This window comes from Leptodactylus fuscus, chromosome 7, assembly GCF_031893055.1.
Source record: "Leptodactylus fuscus isolate aLepFus1 chromosome 7, aLepFus1.hap2, whole genome shotgun sequence".
Classification (NCBI taxonomy): domain Eukaryota; kingdom Metazoa; phylum Chordata; class Amphibia; order Anura; family Leptodactylidae; genus Leptodactylus; species Leptodactylus fuscus.
The window spans coordinates 81,330,007-81,343,968 of NC_134271.1; positions in this window are offsets into that span (position 1 = coordinate 81,330,007).

A 13,962-nucleotide genomic window follows, 5' to 3' on the forward strand; every position below is an offset into this window, starting at 1 on the left:
AGTCACTTATGGAAGTTGCTTAGCTGGTCACTGAGTAGAGCGATACTCCTGAATGTAGGAGATAATTCCGTAAATACACAATAATGACCACCGCTGACATCTCTTTCTTTTATTTCTACCAAGAAGATAAAAGTTTTCTGCTTTCTTCAGCAGCTGAGCAACTCAGCAGAATAAAGATCATGGGGGCCACGCGCAGGAAGAGATGATTAATGTCACCAGAGATATTTGCATAAGTAATTATTGCCGGGTGGTGACAGCTCTGACAGGTATTGAACTGGCAGCCAGAGAGGGAAGGACAAGCAATGGGACGAGGCTCAATGCACTGGATTTCCAGCAGCTGGTCGGGTGTTGTGTAAATGAAGACAAATCCCAGCAACTTGTGTCTGCGGCCCCGCGTGACCACGACGCCACCGTCCTTAATGTCAGCTCCCATCCCGTTCTCATCACTCCTTGTAATTTGCTACTTCAAGTGTGAATTCTTGCAGACACAGGACATTAAGCACCAGGATAAAGTCGTTTCGTTCTGGCTGGCAGCCGAGCTTCAACGTCATGGTGCTCGGGGAAGGGGAGACAGTACTGGAGGGGGCAACAACCTGCAAAAGAAAACTTCTTAGGGTGAATAAAAAAAACCCAAACTGATAGGGAAAGATAAAAGTGCCTTTATGAGCACCACTTGGGTTTTTGGGAAATGTATTTTTGTATGAAGCTAAAATGTATCATTATTCTCTTCCTAAGGTCACCCTGCCTGTTATTAAAAGCAGAGGAAAGTGACGTCTCTGCACCTGCTCCAAAAACATGTCTTATAAATAACCCTACACGCCTGTATATGCTCCACCCAATGCCCTTAACCCTCTATTTGATTAAAGAAGGGTTTTGTAATTTATTTACTGTTATTTGTATTGCCCACATATTTCGCAGTGCTGTCAAAGATTGTCATCACTGTTATCATTCCCTGTCCTTATTGGGTCTCATAATGCAGCACCCCAGAGGGCTACTGCTTTAAGTATTTGTCTATTGTGAGTTAGGTTGGTATGTCATGTCCTTTATGTTCTATGTCATTGTTTTGCAACTTTTCTCTTGTTATTTCTCCCTCACTGTTCAAACCCTTGCCTTGGCCAGCAATGGCCAATCACAGGTCACTGGGCGAGCTTGTAGGAGATTCCATTCTCCACGGTGACCATTGGTCTTCAGTCTACAGCCTAGTGCCAGTATCCCTGCACCAATCTCTGGGCTGAGGCCCAACAGTGACTCTTACAGCCTCAAGGAAAATTCTCTTCTGTCCCAGGTTCAACTAGAGATAGCCCTGAGAAGGGAGTTGCTGCTGTCTGTAATATTGGACTTTATCTGTGCCATGTCAGGAGGAACAGGAGAGGATTCCTCCTTGATAAGAGGAATGAGTTCAGGTCTAATATCCAGGTAACCGGATCCCTGTCAGGTCTTCCTGGACCACTATACCCAGCATCCTCATCTGGGAGAAGCACGAGAGGAGGAGTAGTGGTGGACTATATCATAGAATCTGTAACACCCTGGACACCCCCTCCTATAACCAAGGCTGGGAGATTGGAAAATGTACTACAACCCCTATTTGGAAGCTGCTATTACCTCTGTTCCAGTTGCATAATAAGCTGTTACCTGATTCACTGCACCTCTGGACCTCGTGCCTGCATATCAACAAGGCCCTTCCGAATAACACCACACCTACTCAGAGAGGAGAGGTCTCCTCTCCAACTGGAAGCACTTCAGGGTAGACTGCTACCACCTACATCCGGTAGTGCTGCTGGACACCCCCCCCCCACCCCCCCGCTGGTGTCCAGCCCAGGAGCGGGTCTGGAGTCTTAGGTGGAGTGTACTTGGCCTACCTGGTGGCACATCATCTGCCACTACTATTTTCATCCTCAAATCTCCTCCATCTGGGTTGCAGCAATAATCTCAGACCCTCACAAAGAAAACTAGTAATTGGTATTTATGAGTAAGGCAGACTTTACATCCTTGTGTTATGGGGCTAATAGGTTAAAGTGGGAAATAACAAATGTCTTATTATCTGCAAATCACCCCAGACAACTGGAGATTTTAGCTAATTAACAAGTTTCCTCTTGTCGGGTCAGAGGTCAGGTAGTACAAGGCTTCTTGCAAACGCTACTGAAATTAACCTTTATCTGCCAAAAGACACACAGGAGAATGATAATTGTCTCTGCATCATCATTAGTAGTAGTAGCCGCAGCATCACCCCCATCATCATCATCATTTCTCACACCTGATATCTGCACATATTATGGGAATCCCTTCATACTGCAACTAAAGTGACAAAGATGAGACATGACGAGAAAGTTTGTGAATCCTAAATGTATTAGCTTTCTGTTTTCTACTATATATATATATATATATATATATATATATATATGCAATAGTAATAGCAATATAATATCAGTATTAAAATATTGATAGAAATAATAGTAGATTCAAGGATTTGTCTTATTTAGAGGGTAAGTTATACCAGTAGTAGAATTGTAGGGACTCATGCCCAGACCCTGGTACCTGGGGGATTCCTGTACCATTGCTCTGAATTATTCATTCTTTGGTTGTGGCACCATCTCCCATGATGTCTTGTTAAACACTTGGAGATAATAAGTTATTGTGCACGTCCCAGGTTCTTATTCTGACAAGGTGAAAAACTACTTTTGTAGACAAATTGTCCCCGCGCCTTCTATCAGTCTCTGCTTTGTCAATACATTGATCTGTCATAAAAACTGCAAAACACAGAAGAAATTCTTATTGACTATAAAGTTGATGGATTTTTACTCCCCGTTCTCTGTATTTTTCTTATCACTTCAAGTGGAAATTGTGTCAGTCAGCAAACAAACAACCAACCATAGAATGTGAATGAAAAAGGTGGCCTTGTTCCTGTATCATTGTTGTGTTAGATGGCGGAGAAAAGTAACTACAGTGTACAGCATAAAATAATGTCTAATTCTGCAGGAACCAAAACATTGCTCAGATTGATTTAAAGGGGTATTCCCATCACGGACATTGGATATGTCATAAATGATCTTACCTCCCTATTGAGTTTTATGGAGATTGCAAAAATAGAAGGGTAAGGGCTAGTTCACATGGGGACATGGAGGAGGATTTTGACAGCGGAATCCACGTCATAATCCTCCTCCATACAATGTTAGTCTATGTAGACTGCTAGCTTTTTTTTCCTGCTAGCAGAGAAAAAGAAGCGACATGACCTTTCTTCAGGCATTTTCCGCCTGAAGAAAGCAATAGAAGTGAATGGGAAGCGTTTTTTACCGCGCGGGTTTTTTGCAAAAAAACACGTTGCATTTTTTTTTACAAAAAAAAAAAACAAAACGCGCGCTAAAAAACGTGACACGTTTTTTGCAGCCCGTTCTCTTAAAGGATGGGAAAACTGCCTGGAAGTGGTTTTTACAAAAAACGCTCCACAAAAAGCTTGCCAAGGTACAAAAAAAAACCCACTTCCTAATTAGGAAGTGTTTTTTTCCGGTGCCAAAATAAGCCACACGTTATTTACATGTGAACTAAGCCTTAGGATATCCTTACACTACTGAATATGGCATTGATTTTGAGGCAGCTACTGCCACAAAATATCACAAAGCCAGCGACAAAGAACTCCATGGCTCTACTTCCCATTGTTTTCAACAGGAGACAGAGACTGAAGCAGGACACTGAAAAAAGAAGTGGCCTGCTCAATATTGCTGCGGATTCTGTGGCTGATTCAGCTACAGAGACGCCGCACTAAATAGGGGCATTGATCTGAGCCTAATCAGTGGCCGAAGGGGTGGAAACGGGAAATTCCTGCTTGTTTTCCACTGTGTGAACCCGGCCTTAGAGACTTGACTATTCTCAGCCATTCTCTAGATAGGGATGGATCCTGTGGATATGCTAGAAATCTTTGAGCTACAAATACCACTTGCTGTACCTAAAAAATGGATGGCATTCTGACTAATCCCATCCACACATGGCAGAAAAAAATCTGCAGCAGAAATGCTACATTTTTAAAAACACTTATGTTTTTAAAAATCGTAGCATGTTAGTTATACCTGTGGAAAAACTGGCATTTTTCATATAGGAATAATAAGGACAGAAAGTCTGTAGAGGAAAACTCTGCAAAAACACAATTAAAAATGCTGAAAAAAACCGTGATGCGTTTCTGCCACATTTTTTTCCGCAGCATTTTTTTCTACATTCGCTACATGGGTCCTTAGCTTTAAGCAATTTAAAGGGGTGTTCCCATGTACATAATCATGTCCATATTTGTAGATAATTAAAAGTTAAACATTTTTGCAAATATAAGTAATTAAAAATTCTGCAGAGTTTTAAAGATTTTCTCTAACTTTCTTCGTGGTGACAGTCTTTTATCTTGATCGGTTGCCAATGGTTACGACCACTAATGCAGAAACTTTCTATGGTCTGGGACTTGTCAGGAACCCAGCTATGACTTTCTTATTGTAGCTGTATTATCAGACAGAGACACTACATGTATCAGAAGATATCCCGGCCACAATAAGGAAATCATGGCTGATTTTCTGACCTTAGAAAGTTTCTGCATTAGTGGTCACATCCATGGCAACCGATCAAGATAACAGACTGTGACCGCTGAGAAAGTTAGAGAAAATCTTTAAAACTCTGCAGAATTTTTAATTACTTACATTTGCAAAAATGTTTAACTTTTAATTATCTACAAATTAAAAAATAATTATATATTATGATAATAATTAAGAGAGGTGTATTAATTTTGTGGGACGAAGCAGTGACCTCTGTACTCGTGCGATGATGCCAGTGAGGATAATGCTTTGTGTGACAGGATATAAAGTCAATATCTAGCCCTAATATTGAAAGGGCCCATGAACAGAATATAAGAACTTCAGTGAAGACTGACACACAAGCACAGCAGGAGGAATGTACCTGACTACAATGCTGCTTATGTTATTCTCATATCAACATCTATTCTTTTGTTCTCCATTGTGCAGTATTTGTTGCTGGAAAACTTTGTAATTATGGGAGAATAATTAGGTTAAAAAGAAGAAAACAGAAAACTTGTAATTATCTCTGGAACGTGTGAAGTTTCTCCTGATCTCTCGTTACTTGTGATGAGCTGAACTGTACATTGCTGTAAATTACATCCGCACGGAGCGGCCATTTTATGTAAGTTAATTGAAGTCACTTGTTTATTCTGAAAGAATTAATGTCTAATTATAAACCTGATTCTGAACATAAAAGCTTTGATATCAATGACAGCCATTATATACAGAGTAAGATGATGGCTGCCAGTAACAATGCGTTGATCAATAATCTAGCAATATCCCATGGCTGGGAGTCTAGAGATGTGTGAAACACAAGTAGTACATTGTGTTATCGTATACTTCACAGTGGGACACATGTCATACTAAATGGAGATCCAAGTCGCCATCTCACCCCAGTTAGCCCTTCTGTCGGTCATTCTTGGTAGGCTATACGAGATTAAGAAGGTCCTCCTGGGGCATTTCCTCACGGCCGCCAGGGCTGTTATACCGAGGCACTGGCGTAACTCTACTCCACCTTCCATGTTCGAATTTCTCCAAGAATTTCTCCTCATTCGAAGAATGGAAGCTCTGGTTGCTGAGGATCCTCCTGACCCCTCCAGGTTCGAGAGCCTCTGGCGGCCTTGGGTGCTGTTTCAGGAGTCTTCCTCCTTCTCCTCCTCCTTCTCCTGAGTTGGGGCTCGAATGCTCTTCACTTTTCCCTCTCTCTTTTTTTCCCTTCTGGTTTCCCCCCTCTCCCTCCTGTCCTGTTTCGTCCCTTGTGTTTGTACTTGTGGTTTTGTCACTTTGTTTGTCTTCTATGTTTTTGTCTGGTCTCTGTTTCTTTTCCCTTTTTATTACCATTTGTTTAGGTCGGCTTTAGCTGACCTGTTTTCCCCCTGACGCTGGGTTCACACCTGCGTTCAGGGTCTCCGTACTATGGTTTCCGTCTTCTGCATGGCAGAAGACGGAAACCATAGACTGGGTCCGGCCGTGCGCGGCGGTGAGCGTTTTAGGCTCTCCGCCACGAAACCGGATTTTTTTATCCGGACACAGAGTAGTGCATGTCCGACTCTGTGTCCGGATTATAAAACCCGGTTTCGCGGCGGAGAGCGCAAAACGCTCACTGCCGCGCACGGCCGGACAGCTTTCTCACCCATTCAAATGAATGGGTGAGAAAGTCTCCTGCAGGCTTCCGTCTCCTGCATCTGTTTTATGCAGGAAATGGAAACCTGCAATAAGGACCCTACAACGCAGATGTGAACGAGCCCTTACCTTGACCTAGTATGAGTTTATACTGTTATGATATGCCGGTTGAGGGTTGTTCCCTCGCCCGTCTATACTGTACGTGGCCTGCGTGCCTTGTTTATTGACTTCACTGTTTGTTTTGTATATTACATCTTTAAAATCCTTAATAAAAGCTGATTATACATAAATGGAGATCCAAAAGAGGAATATAAGGATCAATAACAGAACATCTACTTGTTGATGGATTTCTTCTAACATGAGGGGTTTTTCCAACTCTGACTTGAGTAAAATCAATTGAAAAAATTGTTATTTTTACTACAAGGATATTACCAACAAGCTGCCATTGACAGATCTTTTACTATGTGTCTTAGGCTAAGGCCTCACATTGTGGAAAAGCTGATTTTTAATGCATTTTTTGAGCCAAAGTCAAGTGTGGCTTGAAAAGGAATGGGAAATATGAAGAAAGCTCTTATACTTCTAACTTCTACTAAATCCACTCCTGGCTTTGGCCTAGAAAATGCAGCAAAGTCTGTAACAAAAAAAAAAAATCAAACAATTTTACTGCAACTCAGGCCTTAGCCTTTTTTTTAAGGAAATTATCAAGAAAAAGCATGAATTGAGGCTCACCTACTGAAGTTATTAATTCCCAGTCATTGAATCTTCGGGGTGCACGGATACTCCGGACTTAGAAGAGTAGTGCGATGTAAAAGTGAAAGAGGGGGAAACAGGCAGCTCTCCGAAGATTGATAAAATATAACTTTTAATTCAAATTAATAAAAATATTACAGATATTAAAGAACAAAATAAACAGGAAAAACTCCCATAAAAAACGCTACTGACGCGTTTCGAGATCCTTACATCTATTTGTCAAAGCATGTACATGCAAGGATCTCAAAACGCTTCTTCTACATTATCTGTATTCAGAGAGTTATCACTGTGTTATCTGTGCTGTTACATAGAGCTGTAGGTAACATCTACTAAATAATCTGTATTCAGAGAATGATCACTGTGTTTTACCTATTCTGTTACATAGGACTGCAGGTAACATCTACTACATCTTATCCATTCTCAGAGAGATATTACTGTGTTATCTGTGGTGTTACATAGGACTGCCGGTAAGTAGCTACAGTCATCTCTAGGAGGCTTTATATGATGGAGGGGTCTATTGTGGTGTAGATAGTCAGCCATCAGTGGTCAGTGGGTATTGCCCTTGTGTAAACTGGCATTTTATTTAATGCTGCAAGCCTCTAATCCTTTATTTCTATGCAATGCAGCAGTGTCACAGTGATTGAGGACACTGTTGTCATAATCATGCGGCTTACCAGGTAAACTTCCGCACTAATAATTGTCTACGGATTACATCACTTCCTTGGAGAATCAGGGAAGGGTGGTGGATGTAATCTGGATTGCATTCAATAGACAGTCAGGTTGTGAGAGTGGTACTTAAAAACTACAATCATTGGGCAGAGTTTCTGCTTTGTGCTGACTGACTGAGGTTTACCATCCATGGGATAAGAATTTGGTGAGCTCAAAATCCATAAACAGAGACTTGCATTATACAATTTTATGTGCCTACAGCCACCACTAGAGGGCGCCTGGATACTTACTGCAGACTGAGTATAAAATTACTTTGATATAATTCCTAAACCCTGCCTAGAGGTATCTGCAGATAGCAAAATTTTGTTTCTATAGCTATTAGTAGGGTTGAGCCGATCTTGACTTTTCAGGATCGATTTTAAAATCCGATTTCTGATCATTTTTCATTCAAACCCGATCTCGATCCCAATGCAAGTCAATGGGATTTTTTTATTAATTGGAGATCGGATTTTAAAAGCAATCCTACCCCCTGGTGTCCACTTACCTCCAGAGATGGCTGGTCCTGTGCCCCGTGCCTTCATTCTTTGCCTCGCTTTGCTCCACGCTGCTTTTCTTCCTTTGCCGCCCCCTCCCTGCCAGGTTAGGAGAGTGTGGGCGGGTACTGGGAGGGGAGATGTCATGTCTCCCCGCCCTGTACCCGCCCACACTCTCCTAAGCCACAAGCCCCGCTTACCTAGCGCTTTAAACACTAACCTGGGAGGCGGGGCAGCGAGGCAAGAAGAAGGAGGGCACCAGAGCAGCCATCTTTAGAGGTAAGTAGCTGCTAGAGATTTAGTTTAGCCTTCCATTCGAATGAATGGAGGCAGCCGGCCCGCAGGGGGTTAAGGCTGTGTGTCGGCTGCTTCCATTCATTCCTATGGAACTGCAGCGGAGCCTTCACACTGAATATACAGTGTATACTCAGTGTGAAGGCTAAGCAAAGCATTGTGGGAAAAATCACCGATCTCGATCCCACATAAAAAGATCGTGTTCGGAATTCCGATGGCGATCGTGAAATTTTCTCAATTGCCGATCGGAATCCGATCTTTTCCGAACACGATCGCTCAACCCTAGCTATTAGACGTATTAAGAAAATAAAGAAGAAGATAAAATATACATATGGTGTTTAAGAGTAAACATTATGAGACACAGTTACTTCTGAGTTACAGTTACTTAGGACACAGCAGTTATCAGTGACTCCAGCTTGGCTGCATTGAAGGCTAAGATGATTATAAATTCATTTGGTCATATCAGAGACTCCTACCTGCTCCCTTGCTTTCACAATGCTTTACACTGCAGCTCAGCTCTGTAGAAGAACACACTTAGTTGGAAGACAAGAAAAGGAGGAGGGGCGTGGCCAAGCGGAGGGGGCGTGGTTGAGCGGATGGGGCGGGGCTTAGCGCCGTTCGCAGGCAGAGAACAGGCACAGAGATGACCTGCTCTCTGCCTGAGCGTGAGGGGAGGCTGCTGGAGCAGCGCTGCTCCAGTGGCCTCCCCAAACCACTGCTCGGTGCTAAGCCAGTCCAGGACAGCTTGTCCTGGACTGGCTTAGGGAAGCAAAAATGCCGCCCTCACTGGGGCCCTGACATAGCGCCGCCTAAAGCGCTCGCTTCAGGTCGTCTCATGGGAGGTGCGGCGCTGGCCAGAGATAAACATAAGTAGATCAGAACGCTGCTGGATGGGAAGGAGGCCGAATAAGGGGGCATAGCGTAGAGAAAATACCAAAAAATGTGTTAATGTTGTTTCCTAACACTTCATGCAGTCAACAGGATTTCATGCAGTAAAACATCACATTATACAAAATATGTAGATCGTCCTGTAAGAGCCTGCGGCTGGTGTTATGTGTAATATCCCTCTAATGCCCATAATCACATAGGATACAGCGGATTATGGGTGACTGATAACAGGTAACAAACTCGTATTGGCAGGGGAAAATCAGAAGCCGCTTGTCACCTCCAGAAAACTTTCTCGTCACATTATTAAAATGTTTTTAATAGGGTTTCAGCTGAATATGTATCGGAATCTGTGGCGGCCGCTCTTAACATGCTTATCGGATGGGTCTTTGCTGCTTACAAGACTCATTTGTAAACATGATTTATTCAAATGTGTTTGGAGGTCGGAGGAAATGTGGTGTGAATCATTCATGGTGCGTTCAATGCTTCTAAGCGAGAGACACCCTCAGGGGGAAGGATTTACTGCTGCACAAAAACCCAACGTCATTGTCTGCGGAGAACAGCAACACATTTCATTTACAGCCCAAGTGTCATTATGGGCCCCAGGGCCCGCAACTTATAGAGGAGGAGACTTTAGGATCTAGTGCAGTAGCTAATTGGCAATGGAATCCAACTCATAGCTCCAGTGGTTGTGAGACTACTGCTATGGTTCCTGTGCCACAAAATAAGACAAATAAAGTCATGTAATGGCTGATGGCCTCATACAGAGAGTTTGTATTGAGGAGCTTTGGACTTTTACTGGAACCTCAACCGATCACAACTGGGGTATTTTTTACTAGTTTCAATTAAATGAGGGTCACCGCTCAATTCAAAATATAAGGGACATCCAGCTAATAAATTCACATGTATGACTGTCACTCCATGCAAACTGGGGAGACAAGACCCCCGTTCATATGATTGTTAGCGGTCCCAGCAGTGAAACACATAGGAATCAGACCCTTATCACCATGGGCAGTGCTACACACCATGTAACCCAGAGGCGTAACTTGAAGCTCCTGGGGCCCAATGCAAAATTTGTAATGGGGCTTTCACTTATCATATGCTTTCTATAACACTGGTGTCTTCTTATGTTGTAGAGAGGTCTTTGGTTCCCTGGTGATCCATAGCCCAGTAGCAATTGCTACCTCTGCATCCCCTATTGCTGTGCCCCCTAATGTAACCCAAGCTTTTGCATGCTGCCCCAGATATCATGAGGGGCCACAAGCCAACCACATACTAACAGTTTTTTTTTTTATTTTTTAAAATGGCTATACTTGAACCCTACAATTTGTAAAGTGCTGAAGAATATGTTAGCACTATATTAATAAAATGTATTATTATTAGTTTCCTTTACTTGACTTCTAAATCAACCCAACATGCCCCTGTACTCCCTTGGTACTGTTAGCATATTGATATAACATGTAGCAGCTCCTAAAGGCACTCCATGATCGCAGCATCTGGGCCATACAGCTTATGTGTGGGGGACCAGTAAAGGAGCTGTATACTATATGTGGGGGAACCTAGGAGGGCAGTATACTATGTGTGGGCCCACCAAGCAGGCAATATTAGGGGGCCTCCAGACATAACTTTGCTTGGGCCCTATAAATGACAAATCTTGTGAATAGTATCGATCGTGGGAATCCCCTTTAAATCTCTATATATTCCTGAGTAACTGTGTACATTCTTTGTTTTTTTAGTCTTTTATCAGGTCTTTGACACTAGTCACATTCAAAGCTGCATTCACCTTTCAGCTACTCAATTGAAACATGAAATCATAGTGTTTGCTGCCTCACTGCATTAGAGAAGATGCACTTCCCAGAATGCAAAGCGGCAAAGAGCTGTAATCAAGGATACTCATAATGGAAGCTCATGCAATATGTATGGGACCCTGCTGAGAGTGGCCCCTGCCCCACTTCACAAGAGATGGAAATAAGGGATGAATGGGTTTAGGATTAACCTAAACTCAAGTAAATGGATTTTAGGTCCACATGGAACAGATACACTGTAGATTATATTTTGCAGAAAATTGACAGTATATGAATTGGAAACCCTTGTGTGGTCAGTGGTGAAGTCACCTGGCAATAGGGCTCCATTTCTATGCTTGCTAGAGAGGGTATATCTGATATCATAATGAAAGTTTGCTTGTTGCAATAAATGTTATATCTAGTGAACACATTTTATACTATATCATTTGATAATAAAGAAACTAATATAACAATGATAGTGCGTAAAGACATATAAGTGTATTTCCTAATCCGGTATACCGATATTATATTTATCCAGATTGGACTCTTCAGACCATAGAAGTGAATACTGTGAATGAAACATCTAGTGATGTCTCTGACTGTAACCGTTCACATTTCCTTCTGTTTCATCTGGATTGGGCTTCCATGACCACTTCTTTCAGACATGATTTGTCTCTGTAACATCTTTGGCTCCCCATTTTTCTAGGCAGCTAACCCACATTGTTCTCACCTGCACAAAGCCCCCATTCTGCATCTAACTCAGAAATTGAGAGAAACTGATCTGAACGAGTTTATTGTATCATTTTAAGGTTTCGTTTTTTTTGTGTAAATTAATAGTTCAAGAAATAGTATAAGAAAAGTTGTAATATATCCTATCAGACGAAAATGCTTCCATTTCCTGTTATAAGCTCCTTTCCTGCCTGGTAGACTGCTCAATTCCCTTAGAAATCCCTTTACACTGTAGACAGACCACAATCCATAGAAGTCTATGGAGAGGAGAAAAAGAGAGTGATTGGGATGCAGAGAGAATCAGATATTCTGGAGAAGAGTACAGTAATATATACAGACGTAGCAGAATTAACCCAAACTTTTGCAATTAGTTCAATCACTGCAGCATGATATCTTATCACAGAAGACATCAAACACCAATGAAAAGTCATTGCAGAATGTTGTCTCATTGTTTTTATTGTCTTCTGTGTAAATATGTCATGCTGCAGCAATTTCACCAACTGCAGAAGTTTGAGATAACTCTGCCACATCCAGCGCCGCACCTCCCATGAGGCGACCTGAAGCGAGCACTTCAGGCGGCGCTATGCCAGGGCCTCAGGGAGGGCGGCATTTTTGGTTACCTAAGCCAGTCCAGGACAAGCTGTCCTGGACTGGCTTAGCACCGAGCGGTGGTTTAGGCAGGCCACTGGAGCAGCGCTGCTCCAGCAGCCTCCTCTCACGCTCAGGCAGAGAGCAGGTCATCTCCGTGCCTGCTCTCTGCCGGCGAACGGCGCTAAGCCACACCCCCTGTACTTCACCATGCCCCCTCTGCTCCACCACGCCCCCTCCGCTCCGCCCCCTCCGGGGCGGGGGGGGGGGGCGGCTTTCTGTAGCCTTCTGTAGTTCGCCTCGGGCGGCGAAAGGGGCAGGTTCGCCCCTGGCCACATCAGTACCTCTCTCCAGAGCTTTAGTTACACCTATAATGTTTTGTTCTGCTATGACCAGGTTGAAGAACTGCTGTAAAAGGTGCTGTGTTTCCTGTAGCAGCCTGTTTCTAACTTACAGGGCCCCTCCTCCTCCCCTTTCCATAGGCTTATACACTCACCGGCCACTTTATTAGGTACACCTGTCCAACTGCTCGTTAACACTTAATTTCTAATCAGCCAATCACATGGCGGCAACTCAGTGCATTTAGGCATGTAGACATGGTCAAGACAATCTCCTGCAGTTCAAACCGAGCATCAGTATGGGGAAGAAAGGTGATTTGAGTGCCTTTGAACGTGGCATGGTTGTTGGTGCCAGAAGGGCTGGTCTGAGTATTTCAGAAACTGCTGATCTACTGGGATTTTCACGCACAACCATCTCTAGGGTTTACAGAGAATAGTCCGAAAAAGAAAAAACATCCAGTGAGCGGCAGTTCTGTGGGCGGAAATGCGTTGTTGATGCCAGAGGTCATAGGAGAATAGCCAGACTGGTTCGAGCTGATAGAAAGGCAACAGTGACTCAAACAGCCACCCGTTACAACCAAGGTAGCCAGAAGAGCATCTCTGAACGCCGCACAGTACGTCCAACTTTGAGGCAGATGGGCTACAGCAGCAGAAGACCACACCGGGTGCCACTCCTTTCAGCTAAGAACAGGAAACTGAGGCTACAATTTGCACAAGCTCATCGAAATTGGACAATTGAAGACTGGAAAAACGTTGCCTGGTCTGATGAGTCTCGATTTCTGCTGCGACATTCGGATGGTAGGGTCAGAATTTGGCGTCAACAACATGAAAGCATGGATCCATCCTGCCTTGTATCAACGGTTCAGGCTGGTGGTGGTGGTGTCATGGTGTGGGGAATATTTTCTTGGCACTCTTTGGGCCCCTTGGTACCAATTGAGCATCGTTGCAACGCCAAAGCCTACCTGAGTATTGTTGCTGACCATGTCCATCCCTTTATGACCACAATGTACCCAACATCTGATGGCTACTTTCAGCAGGATAATGCGCCATGTCATAAAGCTGGAATCATCTCAGACTGGTTTCTTGAACATGACAATGAGTTCACTGTACTCCAATGGCCTCCACAGTCACCAGATCTCAATCCAATAGAGCATCTTTGGGATGTGGTGGAACGGGAGATTCGCATCATGGATGTGCAGCCGACAAATCTGCGGCAACTGTGTGA